The sequence below is a fragment of the Dermacentor albipictus genome, chromosome 7 (genome assembly GCF_038994185.2).
Source record: "Dermacentor albipictus isolate Rhodes 1998 colony chromosome 7, USDA_Dalb.pri_finalv2, whole genome shotgun sequence".
In the NCBI taxonomy this organism is placed as follows: Eukaryota; Metazoa; Arthropoda; class Arachnida; order Ixodida; family Ixodidae; genus Dermacentor; species Dermacentor albipictus.
This window is the reverse complement of record NC_091827.1, coordinates 15,417,501-15,428,364: the sequence shown is the minus strand read 5'-3', so window position 1 is coordinate 15,428,364 and position 10,864 is coordinate 15,417,501. Positions and strand designations below refer to the sequence as shown.

Sequence of the window (10,864 nt, the reverse complement as noted above, 5' to 3'; positions counted from 1 at the left end):
GGTGTACACATACTGACGGAAATCTGAAATTCGTGATTTTAGCCACCAGGCGTTCCATTGGATGACGGACGCTGCCTTGACTTCTTTTCGGAAGGATGGGGTATGGGCAGCCATTTTTCTAGTTGAGGGTTTCGAGCACTGGGCTTGAGGCGTCCAGCACTTCAATTGCGCTTCGAGCAGACGGTGTCCCCATGTCCACTAAAATCGTTCGGATGGCCTCCATGAGGGAACGTAGCACCGAGATGACTTGACGATCTGTCTTAGGTGACTCATCAATGGCCGGAAAAGGCTCCGGTGGGGCCGCGACCTTTTGAGGTTCCTTAGCAAGGGAGCGGCTCGGTATCATAGGCCATTCCTCTCAAGAACTAGAGTCTTATCTGATTCCCTCGTGGAAGTGTTGGGCCCTTTCGCGGCGCGACTAAGTGGTACCGTAGTGGAGCGGGTACTATCGCTTCGCGCAAGCGCCTTCTTTGAAGACGTACGATGACGTCGACGTCAACGCCAGACTACTTCGGCTGCCTCCCTGTGGGCCGTATTGTCTCTGGCCATTTCCTTCAGAACCGCGCGCTCCCTCTTGATGCGGGGACAGTCTTTCAACGAGGCTGCGTGAGGGCCGCTACAGTTGGCGCACCTCAGAAGCAGACGGTAGGAACCTGAAATTAGGCAGGGCTTGTTAAACACTCGAGAGCACAGCCATACTACGATTCTTGTGTTCATGGTACTTGCCAGGAGTAGTGCCGGGCGAGGGAATGCAAAAGCGTTGAGACTGTCGGTGACGGCACGAGCGGTGATCAAGGTCATCATCTGCGACGCAAGGAGGAAAGTAAACAACCGGAAAAGAACAGCGGGAACCGCAAAGAAATGGACCACTCACCGTAGCTGCTGCACGGCCGGGCTCCGCTCCAGACCGTGGGCGACGTAAGGTCGCCGCAATAGCTAATAGCTGGCGAGGCAATTTCCGAATGGCGTTTGCTTCCGTGATTCCACATTTCGCTCGATAGCACTGACGCGCCCGGGCTACCTTGTCACGAAATGGTGGGGTCGGGTCGCAAGGTCATTCGGAAGGGTCCATGTCCCTGACGCACTCGTAGAGGACGGCTATCAGCTGTAGCCTGCGCAGTACGAGCTAAGCCGTTAAAACCTGAAGCTATACGCCGCCACCCCGCAATACGTGGCCCGTCCTCTTCGATTCCGGCACGGAGAAGACCCATGTGGCCGCAAGCCATGCCCACGAAACCTCGGGCTTACAGCTAAGCAATTTTGTAATGTAGTTATACATTACAAAATTAAAAAACAGTTAACTTCCCTAAGGCGTGCGCCACCCTCGCCAGCTAGACCATCTACAATATGCACAAAGACCACCTGATGAGCGTTTAGGACGCTCGATGCGAAGCTCGCAGAGACGACGCTCGCCGTGACGAGATGTTGCTACGCAGGTCCTGGGGTTAGTGGCCACACTCAGACTTGGATGCCCAGTTGCCGGCCGGCGTGCAAACGGCCACAGCCGTGGAAGGATGGTTGCTCAGAAGCATCTGATCTGGAACGTAGGCAAGAAAACACTTGGAATTTCCAGCAGAAACCAGTGCTGCCAAATTGTCACGTGTAATATTGTCACATCTGTGGGCGAACATTTTCCACACGCCTGGACCAAATTAATTCAGGAAAGCATCTATACGCTGCGAGGAAGTCACTTGCTGATAACCTGCGGTCAAATTCTCTGCAGCTGACTTAACTAAAACCCATTCGACAAGGAAACGCTAAACAAGCACGATGGAGTCCAAGATATGTGCGGCTGAGTGGCCGGCAGTAAAAAAAAAAAAAAGGGGGGGGGGGGGGTACAGTTTCGAAACCAGGTACAGCGCCTTGATAAAATGCCTTTCAAACCTCGGACATCGAGTTCTAGTGTCGGCTATTCACGCGTTCAAGCAATATATAATATCAATCAAGAAAGCCATCTGTAAATAAGAAGCTACACTTCCCGCTCCTCATCGGCACGTTTCAAGCATCATACTCGGCTTTGAAAATAAAATTACACGATGTTCAGTTTGGCCACGTTCTTTCTGAACATATGATGACCCAAAATTTATGAAACTGGTGGTCATCACACCGCAGTGGAGCAATTCAGCGCCCTAACGAAAGCTCTAACCAGCTTTGCTGAAACTATCAAAATTTAGTCTTACTCGCACTGGAGACGCAAAAAGTGGCCAAGCTCGGTTACGTGAGCCTTTGGCAATGCGTGACATTGTAACTTGCAGTCAGCTGCTGAAAGCGCAACCGAAGCTGGCCATCCATAAGATGGCATTCAGAAATCTCGCAAAATAGCATCCGTGTAATAATTTCGGCATGCCGCATTGACTTCAGCTGTCTGCTAATATAAACAACTACTGCCCATATTTGTACACTGCATTTTTTAGGCTTGTAGCGCAGCTCAGAAAGAGCAAAAAGGAAGGTGGAAGGGGTAATGAAAGGGAACGGAGAACAGAACGTTCCCTTTCATTACCCCTTCCACCTTCCTTTTTGCTGTTTCTGAGCTGCGCTACAAGCGTAAAAACGTCATGACACACCAACTCGCCATAACTGCCACGCTATTGTATACTGCAGCATATTAAAGCGAAAAAGCACATCTCACGTCAAAAAAAATTTAACACGTTTTTCACTGCCAGGATAATATTTCCCCCGAGATCTCGGACATATTGACCACAATACGTAAAGTTGCCCACCTTTTGGCAAAACTGCCTCGGACGTTATCCTCGCTCACCGCCATCCAAAACGGTCATCTGCAAAACGAGTACAGCAGCGGGCTCATTGGTGACCACTCGAGGAGAGAGCCAAAGTACGAGACGTCAGTACGCGATACTCACTAGCAGTGGCGGGCGAGGAGCAAGGTTCCGACTGCCAGCAGGACGCCATGGGTGAGGGAAGGTAATTTAACAAGCACGGTGCGCCAGAGTACGAGTTTTGCTCTAGACTATCTCCCGAGGGGGACGTTGAGAGGATGGCAAGTGGGGAGCAGCCCACTGGATAACTTATGGGCTTCAATCGAACGCAGACGTCGGGATCCTGAAAAGACAGTTTTCGTACTTAGCATTTTCTCTAGAAGATTCCAAAGCGTTTTGCACACACACAAAGAAAGAATTCTGTTTCTTGAAAAAGCATGAAAGTGGTCTCGCGACACCAGTGGAGTTTTGAGCGGGACAAGTTAACTGAGCTACCAATGTTGCAAACAAAGGAAGCAATAATAAAATATTGAACGGTAGCTATAATGCAGTATAAATATTTCTAAATTTAAGATGGGTCTTTGATGAAGTCAAATACTAAGCACTCTTCAGGGAGTTTTCTTACAGAATTAGTGGGTGGGGGCTTAACTTAATTAGAAGCTATCTCCGAAATTGTAGCAATGTGTTTCACAGGTGCATCTACCTCCAAGCTAATGTCAGTGAATAAAGGTGTATCACAAGGGCATTCTAGGGCAGCTTTTATTTTTGCTTTAGGTAAATAACGCTACCATTCCACCAATAGAAAAAAGGTTTTGTACGCGGATGACATGAATTGTTTGATACATGATAAAATCAAACAGGTGGTTCAGGGAGTTGTCAATGTTGCCAGATGTGACCGAGCTTCAATTGAAGCACATGAAGCAAAGCAACGTGAGCATTTTTTTAAAGGTTTCTAAGCACGGGAGTAAACCCTTTATGCCTAGCGGCATTGATCATATAGAGCGGACATGCAGTACACTATTGAATGCTTTTCATGACTACGTTGGAATGACCACGTTGGCATTTTAAACATGAAGAGATCTGGTAGAATAGGTGCTTTAGGAAGGACGAGACCTAATGCCACTTAGATGCCGGTTAATCCCATCTTCGATACGATCACAGATGCAGTATGTATTGTCATGTGGGGCACCACTTCTAGTACTAAAATTAAAAGGCGAACTACGAAATAAAGCATTTCGTTTCGCTTCAAAGCTGCCGAAGAACAGACCACTAGGGATTCCAGAGTTCGTTACAAATCCAACCACACACATGCATACTGGCGGCATTATTAGTGAGGTTAAGAGATCTACAAAAAAAGTTGAACCAAGGACAAATCACGGCAGACAGCCTTGACCTCTTGAACTCCATTGTCGGGAATGGTTGCAATACTGAAAGTGAAATTCAGCAAGCTAAGTCCTAGAGACATTTCAGCAAGCTACCAATAATTTTTCCCCCGACGCCTAGGTAGTACAAAGTTTTTTTCTTTTTTTGCTTTTCTTGCAGTTTTTCCTGGCCTATCCAATTAAGTTTACGTAACAAACGGTTAGTAGGGTTTTCTTCGCCAAAAAAAATGTTTTGTAATACGTTAACATTGTTCGAGACTTGTTCTTTCATGTTTACTCGCTAACGATGTATACTTTCTTCGTACTACTTTCTGCTAATTCCCTGTATCCTCCCCTCACGCAATACCCCTTCGGGAGCCTATGAGGTAACTGAATCAATAAATAAATATGTAATTGCTGACAGAACGTTAAGCTTTGTTTAGTCACGTGATGTGATGAATTATAATTACCACATAGTAAATGCATTTCATGCTTGCTTATGAAATGGTAGTCCAGATAAGTAAATTTTCATTAAATGCATAAAAATTGACATTTTTTTTTATTTTAGTGACAATTATATGTTACCGCTGTTGCTCGAGTGCAAAATATTGAGGACAAGGACCTAGTCAGCTTCTGAGAAGCACTTGTATTCCCTGGTTTCCCTCATTCTATTTCCTTGGTCGTATACTTGCCCAAGCGATGAAACGAATTTATGTAACGAAAGGCAAGGTGAATCTGAAACGAACTGAAGCAATAAGGCTCATTTTTCGACCACTCGTGGACAGAGCCGTAGTACGAGTGGTCTGTGCATGGTACTTGCCCGTAGCTAAAGGCGACGAACGATCTCGTCTGCCGGCGAGACCACACCGGCGAAGGGGAACGGTCGGTCACGATAGGAGCGGTGCTCTAGGCCATCTCCTGAGGGGGACGTTGGGAGGATGGCAAACGTGGAGCAGCACGCTGGATATCCATCTTACACGTGGGCTGCAATCAAAAGCGGAAGTGAAGATTCTGGAACAATAAGGCATGGATGCCGTAAGGCTGAGTGCTGGGGGAGTTCGTACATACCGAACAAGGAATTCAATCAGTTAAACAGGCGCATACACAGCAAAGAGCATAGGACGGTGCTGGTTTTACTACCAAGCGACTCAATCAGCATCGTGCTGTGCACTTATTTGCACTGTGTATGCATTTTGATGGCTGGTTTAGTTGCTTGTTCAATAAGGCATGGACATGGCATTGCTACCAGCGCTCACATCGTAATTGACAAGTTTTACGTTCTGCAGCTAACGTTCGCGCCGGACCTGCCAGCGCGCGTGGTACAAGCTGTGCGGTTCGATGCGACTTTGGCTGCGCAGGAGCACATCGCCACATGCGGCTCCCTGCTACACCTTTTGTCGGATCAAGTGGTAAGACTGAACGGCTACACGTGTGGACCGCTCTGCACATGTCGACACAGCGCAACCATACCTCAGAATTTGAAAACTTCGCACCGTCAACGCCGTGGTGACCGGGCATGGCAGCGCAACCTGCCACTCGGGTCTCAAGTTAACCCCCTCGCCTACATTGTGCAGGTGGGTAAACGTTGTGGTACGTGTGTTAGCGCGAGCAGTACCTTTTTAGTAGCGCTGGCCTTCCAACGACCATTCTTTGTGATCGACACGGTTCTGTACTTCAGATTACTTCTTATGCGAGGGTACATTGAAACCAACCCAGGACTGGACTTTAAGCACATCGCTAAGGAACTCGAAACTACCTTCGATATTAAGGACATTAACGAAAAGACACTGGTTGAATAAGAAATTCGTTAACGATCTTGCAAAAAAAAATTTTATGCTTGCGAAATGTAGGTTATTTGTATGAATGGAATGATTGAAACCAAATATTAGACCATCCAGAAAATAATGTAAGTAGGTTGTCAAATTACTTCGTTTATGGCACATGGCGTCTATAGCAAACGAGTACGCAAGTAGAAGATACCGTTGCTACGGCGTTTATTGACAGCGGAAAGCCAAGTTACGCGGAATCGTGCGCTGAGCAGCCGAGCCATTCCCGACAGACGGAAGCGCGAATTGCAGCGCCGAACCTTCCATCATCTCGGCAGTTAAGAGGCAAGAGTGACACACGAGCTCTCTTCGGCTTACACAATCGAGACATGCTCGGTCCGGAAGCGGTCACTATTGAAAGCTTCCACGGTTATTGCAAGGTAAGACGAAAGGCAAAGCAAACCATGTTATATGTAAGCTCCCGAATTCTCTAAGGATATTTCAATGAGATTGCAAATCGAAAAATACGGATATGGTTTATCGAGGAAGACGGCAGGAAAAACGAAAAAACAGAAGCTTGGGACGGGACTAAAGAATCCGTAAGACGCATGAGAAAGTGTCGCTCGCATTCGACAAGCTATGCAACAGCAATCGGCGATACCTGTGTGGTGCGACCGTAAAAACAAAGTGCCATTGGAGACAAATGTGGGGTCATCGAACATATTGGAATTTCTGGGAAACGAAGCTTTCTTGAAGCTTTTCATACCGGTGTGTTTGACGGAAAGAAACAGGTGAATGCAAGTTCTATCGCGTAATTAACCACGCTACACAATACGACATCCTAAGCAGGCTTGTATTTGTTTGTGTCTTATTTTAATTGCGCCGGCTGCTTCCTCGGCAATTACCCGTTCTGTGCATGTGCCATTGCACCACCCACTTCTTGGCCGATCCCTCGCTCAGGCTATGTACCACAGTATGGAAAGCTATTGTAAAATATCATTGAAGCACTACTCGAAGACTGAGCAATTCCTTGTCGCGAGCACGTGCTACTCTAATAAACCGCTCATATTCGAAGCAGCCACCGGTCTATTGTTTTCAACAATAGTGACGTGAACCAGCACACTACCTCTCCGCAAAGGAAGGGAAGGAAGGTCAACCTGCAAAGAAGCAGAAGAGGAAACTGGTGGAGCAGCGGATCGGGCAACGAGACCGAAGAGAAAACCATATGTAAGCATCGGGACTGCTCACTGGAAAGCAAGGCGCCATTGTTACTGGACTAGAAATGAGCGAAGCATATATTTACGAAGAAAAGCGAGGCGCTTCGCCCTAGATCCCGAAGCTTATAAACGCAATTAACGGACAAAAGTTGCACACAACGCAAGAGAATAAGCGAAAGCCTCAACAGCGCCAAAGTACAAATGGAGGAATTTGTAAGAGAAAATGCTGCCGAAGCAGCATTTGAATGATAGAGTACGACATGAAAATAACGACGATCTTGCCTACAACAGAGTTCAGAATTCAAGAGGCCATACAGTTGGAGTTGAACAATGGAGCGCAGGTGGCACCACAGTTCAGAAGACGCAAGGGAAATACATGAGCTACCAAATCTGGAAATGACAAAGTTTGGCGGAAGAGCCCTGGAGTGGAATCGCTTTTTCTGGGCTCAATGCAAGGGAGCAGTTCACCTCAGACCTAACATGAGAAAGGGACAAGTTTATTAGCACCTCTAACCGGAAAGACAGCGTATGCTATAGAAGGGCTTCATTGCTTTATCTGGATATGAAATTTGCGATGAGGCGATAAAAATACTGCGAACAACGTTCGGAAATTGTGAACGATCAGTGGAGCTGCGCATGAGTGTGCTCTTGAGTCTAGAGAGAGGTTGGTGCAAGAAACTGATTAACTACGCAAGATAGTGCACGGAAAGCAGTTGAACAGATTGTCGGTCTGCACCCTCAGTGATTCGAGTGCCAGTTTCGCGTCGATGTTGACAGCGTTGAAGAGAGCAATTCCACCGGAGTTATCAGTGCAGTTCAGGTCAAAAGAAGCAATAAAAAACAGCTCAGCCATGAAAGCTAGCGCGCAAAGCAACAGGAAAGCAATGCAAGGAAAAGCTGGGGAGGCTTAAGTTATTCCAGCGAATGACACGCAGAAAGGCATGCCATTAAACGACTATCTGGAGGCAGGACATCAACTCTAAGGAAAAAGTGGCCCTATTTGGAGACGTTTAACAGGCATTTCTGCAAATTTCGATGCACTAAGAGGACAGATGCCATGAGATTTCTGTGGTGGGTGCATGATGATGCGAGAAAAAGCTGCGGAATGAAGTACAAACCTGCCTCATGACGAGTAACTTCCGGTAAAACTCCGAACCCGTTTCTTCTGGCAGCTACAATCAAGCACCATTTGAAACAAGTGGCTGAGTGATTTGAAGATGCGAGAACCAGTGCAGAAAGATTTACGTGGATGATGTAATCCTAGGGGCAGCAATGTTTTAAGGTGCTGTCAAGTTATACAAAAAGGCAAAACTGATCAAAGAGGTGGCGATAAACTTCGGGTAACGGACAGCCAATGAAGAGAGCCTAAACAAGATAGACGAAAACGAAAGGGACGACGATCACATAGGGATGCGACCGAAAGGATACACGATGTTTCTTGCCATTTTATGGAAGTACTCAAAAGACGTGCTATCCTTTCCTGTGAACAAGTATGCATCCTTACCAGCAACAACGTACTTAATCGAAAGGACAGTGCTGCACAAGCAGCAGGAAAGATTTAATGCGCTTGGCTTGTCACCTTTTACGATACGCGCAGAGATAGCCTTTCAAAAATTAGAGAAGGGACGATGCGCGAGATGAGCCACTCCTTAAATCCGAACGCGACAAGTGGAGAGACCCGATGTCTAAAACGAAGGAGCTGCTGGTTTTAGTTCTCCAATACTACGCAAGCAAGGATCAAATAGAACAAGCATACAAGCTGTACGTCGACGGAAGTGCAACAGCATACGAGGCGGCACTATACTTGGCTGTCATGTAAACCGATGGAACAAAGTCAAGCCTACCGACAGCGAAAAGCGACGCAGCTCCAATCAAAGAGCCAAGTTTCACGAGACTTGAGCTAATGGCAGCGGTGATGGCATCAAGGCTAGGCGTCTAAATCAAAAGTCATTTCACCACAAGAATTGAAGCAGTCTGCTTGACCGACTCAATGATTGTACTTCATTCTATCACAGGGACAAGCAAAGGGGATACATTTGTTAATAGTCGCAGAAGCAAGAGGAAACACAAACGAGCGAGTCGTGCATTCAAGTTGAAGACAATCTGGGGGATCTACACACACGTGGTATAAGCGCAAAGACGATGACGGAGTCGAAAAATAGGGTGGCATGGACCCGAATGAGTTACATCTGTGGAGCCGGAAAGAGCATGCGTAATTCACACGAATGTAGAGGTGGACGATGAACACGAATCACATTGTCACACCCGCACAGGAACAAGAGAATAAACTAATCTTGGAAATCAAATTCGTCATACGGGCGGCATCTAACAGCATGTGTTTGCAGGTTCATAGACAACGCAAGATCAAAAAGGCCGTTTACAGGTCGTTTAATTGCAGAGACATTGGATACGACGAAAGTACTACTCAGGCAGCCAAGTGGCAATGCCGATTCCAGCGCTAAGTAATTTAAAATAAATGGACAAGTATTGTCACCACAAAGGACTGCAGGGTCACCAAGTTGTGAAAAGTGTTTTAAATAAATGCATAGTCTGCAAGAGGCGTGACACATCATCATCAGCCTGGTTTCGCCCACTGCAGGGCAAAGGCCTCTCCCATACTTCAACTACCCCGGTCATGTACTAGTTGTGGCCATGTTGTCCCTGCGAACTTCTTAATCTCATCCGCCCACCTGACTTTCAGCCGCTCTCTGCTACGCTTCCCTTCCACTGGAATCCAGTACGTAACCCTTCATGACCATCGGTTATCTTCCCTCCTCATTACATGTCCTGCCCATGCCCCCCATTTCTTTTCCTTGATTTCAACTAAGATATCATTAACTCGCGTTTGTTCCCTCACCCAATGTGCTCTTTTCTTATCCCTTAACGTTCAATTCAATTTTATTTCCCAGAAGCATCTGGACGGCTTCCTGGCTAAAAGCTGCTAGAGCAGCATGACAAAAGGCGCAGAAAGCCGTTACAACGCATAGCGGAAGCAATGGAATCATCGCAAGCAATGGAATCAAACACGATTTCAGGTTAAGAAATCAGTTTTACAAGATACGCCAAAGAACAGCGAATTAAGTATTGAAAGAAAGAAAAAGTTGAGAACAGGTAACGAAAAGACACAAAGTTGAAGTTCATTCTGAAATAATTGCAAGTGCACTGTACGCAATCAGTAGGCATGAAAACACGAAATAAAAAAACAATTTGACTTACAACACGATACATAAGCAATCGCAAACACTGTACATAAACAATACACAATAGGCTAGAAACACGGTGTCAAACCTAAAGGTCACTCACAATACGCTGGATCTTTTATTTAGTTACAATTGCAGAACATATGTTCTAAGCTGCCTTCTACTATATCCAGCAGTATTTTGGTGCTTATCAAGTGTTAGGGAAACATTGTAAGCCTGTGACTGAAATCTAATTCGCACGAAAATGTATCGCCCACATATCAGTGCAGCGCGTTTTAACAGTTGACGAGTAACGTTGTAACTATGCCAGAGAAGAGGTAATTAACGATTTTAGTTGATGAAAAATTAAACAAAACTAAACAATTAAACAACGTTACACCTATCATTCTTTCCATAGCTCATTGCATCGTCCTCAATTTAAGTAGAACCATTTTCGTAAGCCTCTAGGTTTCTACCCCGTACGTGAATACTGGTAAGACAGCTGTTATACACTACTCTTGAGTGATGGCAACCTGCTGTTCATGATCTGAGAATGCCTGCCAAACGCACCCCAGCCCTTTCTTATTCTGATTATTTCCATCTCACGATCCGGATCCGTGGTCA

At 46.2% G+C, this 10,864-nt stretch overlaps 1 long non-coding RNA gene across 1 annotated transcript in view; it reads right to left on the bottom strand.

The window, feature by feature from the left end:
• LOC135914330 (uncharacterized) overlaps nt 1–10,864 on the bottom strand; it is a 21,778-nt gene continuing 10,914 nt past the window's right edge. Inside the window, exons 4-8 of the long non-coding RNA XR_010568287.2 lie at nt 4,899–5,062; nt 2,862–3,060; nt 2,721–2,777; nt 727–1,537; nt 1–653 (exon numbers count right to left, since the gene is read on the bottom strand). This is a non-coding gene — a long non-coding RNA (uncharacterized lncRNA). The remainder of the gene's footprint in view (nt 654–726; nt 1,538–2,720; nt 2,778–2,861; nt 3,061–4,898; nt 5,063–10,864) is intronic.